The sequence below is a fragment of the Nomia melanderi genome, unplaced genomic scaffold (assembly GCF_051020985.1).
Source record: "Nomia melanderi isolate GNS246 unplaced genomic scaffold, iyNomMela1 scaffold0478, whole genome shotgun sequence".
NCBI lineage: Eukaryota > Metazoa > Arthropoda > Insecta > Hymenoptera > Halictidae > Nomia > Nomia melanderi.
Genome location: NW_027475593.1, coordinates 25,001 through 32,500, shown reverse-complemented (window position 1 = coordinate 32,500; position 7,500 = coordinate 25,001). Strand labels below are relative to the sequence as shown.

The 7,500-nt window shown below is 50.5% G+C and overlaps 1 non-coding gene across 1 annotated transcript in view; it reads left to right on the top strand.

The window, feature by feature from the left end:
* Positions 1-7,358: 7,358 nt before the first annotated feature.
* The window catches only part of LOC143176285 (5.8S ribosomal RNA), a 155-nt gene continuing 13 nt past the window's right edge, over positions 7,359-7,500 (top strand). Inside the window, exon 1 of the ribosomal RNA XR_013000859.1 lies at positions 7,359-7,500. This exon is cut by the window's right edge and continues 13 nt beyond it. This is a non-coding gene — a ribosomal RNA (5.8S ribosomal RNA).

Here is a 7,500-nt window from a genome sequence, read left to right as displayed (position 1 = left end):
ACGCGAAGAGTTGTTACGTGCTCGCGCGAGGTGCGATAGCGTCGATTCGCCTTTCTGTACGGGGAGAAATAGAACGATGAGCTGACTTATCGGGTCTTCGTTGGAATTACCGTCGCTGGCATTGTAAACTCCAGATGACCTTGTGATTCCTTCGTCGGGCACTGGTAAAGGGTGGCGATGATTCGTTCTATAATAGAAATACCCGTCGTAGCGTTTCGGCCTAGTCACCCGCCACGAAACACTCTCTCGTCGTGGAATCCCCGCGTCGGAGAATAAAACGCCGAAGGCTTACTTATGAAACTTACGTCTCTCGACGATGGGACGATCCACGCGAAGAGTTGTTACGTGCACGCGTATGGTGCGATTGCGTCGATTCGCTTTTCTGTACGGGGAGCAATAGAACGTTGAGTTGACTTATCGGGTCTTCGTTGGAATTACCGTCGCTGGCATTGTAAACTCCAGATGACCTTGTGATTCCTTCGTCGGGCACTGGTAAAGGGTGGCGATGATGCGTTCTATAATAGAAATACCCGTCGTAGCGTTTCTTCCGAGTCAACCCGCTCACGAAACACTCTCTCGTCGTGGAATCCCCGCGTCGGAGAGTAAAACGCGAATTCATAGTATGGAAACTTACGTCTCTCGACGATGGGACGATCCACGCGAAGAGTTGTTACGTGCACGCGTATGGTGCGATTGCGTCGATTCGCTTTTCTGTACGGGGAGTAATAGAACGTTGAGTTGACTTATCGGGTCTTCGTTGGAATTACCGTCGCTGGCATTGTAAACTCCAGATGACCTTGTGATTCCTTCGTCGGGCACTGGTAAAGGGTGGCGATGATGCGTTCTATAATAGAAATACCCGTCGTAGCGTTTCTTCCGAGTCAACCCGCTCACGAAACTCTCTCTCGTCGTGGAATCCCCGCGTCGGAGAGTAAAACGCGAATTCATACTATGAAAACTTACGTCTCTCGACGATGGGACGATCCACGCGAAGAGTTGTTTACGTGCACGCGTATGGTGCGATTGCGTCGATTCGCTTTTCTGTACGGGGAGAAATAGAACGTTGAGTTGACTTATCGGGTCTTCGTTGGAATTACCGTCGCTGGCATTGTAAACTCCAGATGACCTTGTGATTCCTTCGTCGGGCACTGGTAAAGGGTGGCGATGATGCGTTCTATAATAGAAATACCCGTCGTAGCGTTTCTTCCGAGTCAACCCGCTCACGAAACTCTCTCTCGTCGTGGAATCCCCGCGTCGGAGAGTAAAACGCGAATTCATACTATGAAAACTTACGTCTCTCGACGATGGGACGATCCACGCGAAGAGTTGTTTACGTGTACGCGTATGGTGCGATTGCGTCGATTCGCTTTTCTGTACGGGGAGAAATAGAACGTTGAGTTGACTTATCGGGTCTTCGTTGGAATTACCGTCGCTGGCATTGTAAACTCCAGATGACCTTGTGATTCCTTCGTCGGGCACTGGTAAAGGGTGGCGATGATGCGTTCTATAATAGAAATACCCGTCGTAGCGTTTCTTCCGAGTCAACCCGCTCACGAAACTCTCTCTCTCGTCGTGGAATCCCCGCGTCGGAGAGTAAAACGCCGAAGGCTTACTATGAAACTTACGTCTCTCGACGATGGGACGATCCACGCGAAGAGTTGTTACGTGCACGCGTATGGTGCGATTGCGTCGATTCGCTTTTCTGTACGGGGAGTAATAGAACGTTGAGTTGACTTATCGGGTCTTCGTTGGAATTACCGTCGCTGGCATTGTAAACTCCAGATGACCTTGTGATTCCTTCGTCGGGCACTGGTAAAGGGTGGCGATGATGCGTTCTATAATAGAAATACCCGTCGTAGCGTTTCTTCCGAGTCAACCCGCTCACGAAACTCTCTCTCGTCGTGGAATCCCCGCGTCGGAGAGTAAAACGCGAATTCATACTATGAAAACTTACGTCTCTCGACGATGGGACGATCCACGCGAAGAGTTGTTTACGTGCACGCGTATGGTGCGATTGCGTCGATTCGCTTTTCTGTACGGGGAGAAATAGAACGTTGAGTTGACTTATCGGGTCTTCGTTGGAATTACCGTCGCTGGCATTGTAAACTCCAGATGACCTTGTGATTCCTTCGTCGGGCACTGGTAAAGGGTGGCGATGATGCGTTCTATAATAGAAATACCCGTCGTAGCGTTTCTTCCGAGTCAACCCGCTCACGAAACTCTCTCTCGTCGTGGAATCCCCGCGTCGGAGAGTAAAACGCGAATTCATACTATGAAAACTTACGTCTCTCGACGATGGGACGATCCACGCGAAGAGTTGTTTACGTGCACGCGTATGGTGCGATTGCGTCGATTCGCTTTTCTGTACGGGGAGAAATAGAACGTTGAGTTGACTTATCGGGTCTTCGTTGGAATTACCGTCGCTGGCATTGTAAACTCCAGATGACCTTGTGATTCCTTCGTCGGGCACTGGTAAAGGGTGGCGATGATGCGTTCTATAATAGAAATACCCGTCGTAGCGTTTCTTCCGAGTCAACCCGCTCACGAAACTCTCTCTCGTCGTGGAATCCCCGCGTCGGAGAGTAAAACGCGAATTCATACTATGAAAACTTACGTCTCTCGACGATGGGACGATCCACGCGAAGAGTTGTTTACGTGTACGCGTATGGTGCGATTGCGTCGATTCGCTTTTCTGTACGGGGAGAAATAGAACGTTGAGTTGACTTATCGGGTCTTCGTTGGAATTACCGTCGCTGGCATTGTAAACTCCAGATGACCTTGTGATTCCTTCGTCGGGCACTGGTAAAGGGTGGCGATGATGCGTTCTATAATAGAAATACCCGTCGTAGCGTTTCTTCCGAGTCAACCCGCTCACGAAACTCTCTCTCTCGTCGTGGAATCCCCGCGTCGGAGAGTAAAACGCCGAAGGCTTACTATGAAACTTACGTCTCTCGACGATGGGACGATCCACGCGAAGAGTTGTTACGTGCACGCGTATGGTGCGATTGCGTCGATTCGCTTTTCTGTACGGGGAGTAATAGAACGTTGAGTTGACTTATCGGGTCTTCGTTGGAATTACCGTCGCTGGCATTGTAAACTCCAGATGACCTTGTGATTCCTTCGTCGGGCACTGGTAAAGGGTGGCGATGATGCGTTCTATAATAGAAATACCCGTCGTAGCGTTTCTTCCGAGTCAACCCGCTCACGAAACTCTCTCTCGTCGTGGAATCCCCGCGTCGGAGAGTAAAACGCGAATTCATACTATGAAAACTTACGTCTCTCGACGATGGGACGATCCACGCGAAGAGTTGTTTACGTGCACGCGTATGGTGCGATTGCGTCGATTCGCTTTTCTGTACGGGGAGAAATAGAACGTTGAGTTGACTTATCGGGTCTTCGTTGGAATTACCGTCGCTGGCATTGTAAACTCCAGATGACCTTGTGATTCCTTCGTCGGGCACTGGTAAAGGGTGGCGATGATGCGTTCTATAATAGAAATACCCGTCGTAGCGTTTCTTCCGAGTCAACCCGCTCACGAAACTCTCTCTCGTCGTGGAATCCCCGCGTCGGAGAGTAAAACGCGAATTCATACTATGAAAACTTACGTCTCTCGACGATGGGACGATCCACGCGAAGAGTTGTTTACGTGCACGCGTATGGTGCGATTGCGTCGATTCGCTTTTCTGTACGGGGAGAAATAGAACGTTGAGTTGACTTATCGGGTCTTCGTTGGAATTACCGTCGCTGGCATTGTAAACTCCAGATGACCTTGTGATTCCTTCGTCGGGCACTGGTAAAGGGTGGCGATGATGCGTTCTATAATAGAAATACCCGTCGTAGCGTTTCTTCCGAGTCAACCCGCTCACGAAACTCTCTCTCGTCGTGGAATCCCCGCGTCGGAGGGTAAAACGCGATATATAATAGTATATGCCAGTGGTTCGCGCGCGTCGTCTCTGAGATACGCGGTCGACAGAGTTCCGAAAACACGTGATGTGCCACGATTTCCGTGCGTCTTACATCTTTCGACGATGGGACGATCCACGCGAAGAGAACGTTCGTGCTTGCGTGAGGTGCAACAGCGTCGATTCGCTTTTCTGTACGGGGAGAAATAGAACGTTGAGTTGACTTATCGGGTCTTCGTTGGAATTACCGTCGCTGGCATTGTAAACTCCAGATGACCTTGTGATTCCTTCGTCGGGCACTGGTAAAGGGTGGCGATGATTCGTTCTATAATAGTAATACCCGTCGTAGCGTTTCGACCGATGTCACCCGCCACGAATGTCTCTCTCGACGTGGAAACCCCGCGCCGAAGAGTAAACGCGAAGGCTTACCATACGAAAGAAAACGGTATTATACGCCTGTGGTATGTGCGTCTCGGCTCTGTGATACGCGATCGGCAGAGTTACAAAAAAACGTTGATGGGCCACGATTTCCGTGCGTCTTACATCTTTCGACGATGGGACGATCCACGCGAAGAGTAGTTACGTGCTCGCGCGAGGTGCGATAGCGTCGATTCGCTTTTCTGTACGGGGAGAAATAGAACGATGAGTTGACTTATCGGGTCTTCGTTGGAATTACCGTCGCTGGCATTGTAAACTCCAGATGACCTTGTGATTCCTTCGTCGGGCACTGGTAAAGGGTGGCGATGATTCGTTCTATAATAGAAATACCCGTCGTAGCGATTCGGCCGAGACACCCGCCACGAAACTCTCTCTCGTCGTGGAATCCCCATGTCGGAGAGTAAAACGCGAAGGCTAACTATATAAGAAACATATAGTATTATTTATGCCTGTGGTTCTCCGTTTGTCCTACTCTCAGATACGCGACTCGGAGAGTTACGAATAATCGTGATGGACCACGATTTCTGTACGTCTTACATCTTTCGACGATGGGACGATCCACGCGAAGAGATCATTCCTGCTTGCGTGAGGTGCGATAGCGCCGATTCGCTTTTCTGTACGGGGAGAAATAGAACGATGAGTTGACTTATCGGGTCTTCGTTGGAATTACCGTCGCTGGCATTGTAAACTCCAGATGACCTTGTGATTCCTTCGTCGGGCACTGGTAAAGGGTGGCGATGATTCGTTCTATAATAGAAATACCCGTCGTAGCGATTCGGCCGTGTCACCCGCCACGAAAATCTCTCTCGTCGTGGAATCCCCGCGTCGTAGAGTAAACGCGAAGGCTTGCTATAGAAGACTATAGTTTATACGCCTGTGGTTCACCGGTTGCCTGCTCTCCGGGGTACGCGATCGCGCAGGAGTTACGGAAGAACTTGATGGGCCACGATCTCCAAGCGGCTATATCTTTCGACGATGGGACGATTCACGCGAAGAGAACGTTCGTGCATGCGTGAGGTGCGATAGCGTTGATTCGCTTGTCTGTACGGGGAGAAATAGAACGATGAGTTGACTTATCGGGTCTTCGTTGGAATTACCGTCGCTGGCATTGTAAACTCCAGATGACCTTGTGATTCCTTCGTCGGGCACTGGTAAAGGGTGGCGATGATTCGTTCTATAATAGAAATACCCGTCGTAGCGTTTCGACCGATGTCACCCGCCACGAAATTCTCTCTCGTCGTGGAATCCCCGCGTCGGAGAGTAACCGCCGAAGGCTTGCTATAGAAGACTATAGTTTATACGCCTGTGGTTCACCGGTTGCCGGCTCTCCGGGGCACGCGATCGCGCGAAGGTTACGGAGGGACGTGAAGCGCCCGAGCAATGAAACGTCCGCAGGAGGAAACGAGCAACCGCCGAACATTGTTTCGCGACGTTTCCATAATGTATTGTCGTTTCGCTCGCATCCCGCTTCTTTCCCCTAGTTTCCTCGACGCGTAGTTTCGCAGCCTTAGTGGACGAATCATTCTCGATTCGAGGAAAGATATGCAGTGGGGCGTGCAATGAGCCCGCCAGAGACCACGATCTCCAATGCGTCTTTACATCTTTCGACGATGGGATGATCCACGCGAAGAGAACGTTCGTGCTTGCGCGAGGTGCGTTAGCGTCGATTCGCTTTTCTGTACGGGGAGAAATAGAACGATGAGTTGACTTATCGGGTCTTCGTTGGAATTACCGTCGCTGGCATTGTAAACTCCAGATGACCTTGTGATTCCTTCGTCGGGCACTGGTAAAGGGTGGCGATGATTCGTTCTATAATAGAAATACCCGTCGTAGCGATTCGGCCGAGTCACCCGCCACGAAACTGTCTCTCTTTCGTCGTGGAAACCCCGCGTCGGAGAGTAAAACGCGCGAAGGCTGTGACTGTAACATATATATATACAGTATACAATGCCTGTGGTTTTTGCGCGTGTCGGCTCTTCGGTATACGCGATCGGCCAGAGTTACGGAGGGACGGTGAAGCGCACGAGAAATTGAAACGGCCGCACGATTGGAACCGAGCAACCGTCGAACATTGTTTCGCGACGTTTCCATAATGCGTTTTCGTTTCGCTCGCATACCGCTTCTTTTCCCCTAGTCTCTGAGACGCGTTTTCGAGCCGTTCTTCTACTATCGATTCTCGTAGAGAGAAGGGACCGGGTAGTCTGGAAGTGGAACCCGCATCTTGCGTGTACCGTACACGGAATTGAGAGGACCGGCCGTGAAGCTCGTTTTAAAGCCGTGCGTCTGACACCCAACTCTTGCGCGCCAATTTCGCGGCAAGAGATAATATGGGACGAATGACCGGCAAAGAGCCAGCTGTGAAGTCTGTTTTTTTAATCGAATCCGTGGACGTGTGTATGCCGTAGCGTCGCTCGTCGTGTTCGTTCATGGTCGTTCCGAGAGAAAGAACGAAAGCGGTAACGAAGGGACCGGCCGTGAAGCTCGTTTTAAAGCCGCGCGTCTGACACCCAACTCTTGCGCGCCAATTTCGCGGCAAGAGATAACATGGGACGAATGACCGGCAAAGAGCCAGCTGTGAAGTCTTTTTTCATTATTTGCTTTCAATCGATCGATCGGTACGATTCGTGCAACGTTTCGCGCGATGCGACGCGAAAACATGCGCGCAACAATAGATGCGTCTGATCGGAAGAACGCGAGGGTCGACTGCACGCGATGGATTCAGTATCGGGTAGGATACAAAATATATCCCCGTCGTTTCCACGCGTGCGAGTCTTCTGCGTCTTTCGCGGGTTTTTGAATGCACTATACGCCCGGAACGTCGAGAAATATATACATATTACTTGAACGTTTTTCGTCTCGAAAGGCTTCGGTGTCGTCTCCAAGGCGACGCCTGAATCTCCTTCGCGCGCTGGTCGGAGATTCAGGTATCAACTTTTATCTTCTCTTTGAAAGAAGAGAGATATTAGGTCGAACAAATGAGAATAAAATTATATATGTGAAATATAAAATTTATACGATTACCCTGAACGGTGGATCACTTGGCTCGTGGGTCGATGAAGAACGCAGCTAATTGCGCGTCAACGTGTGAACTGCAGGACACATGAACATCGACATTTCGAACGCACATTGCGGTCCACGGATACAATTCCTGGACCACGCC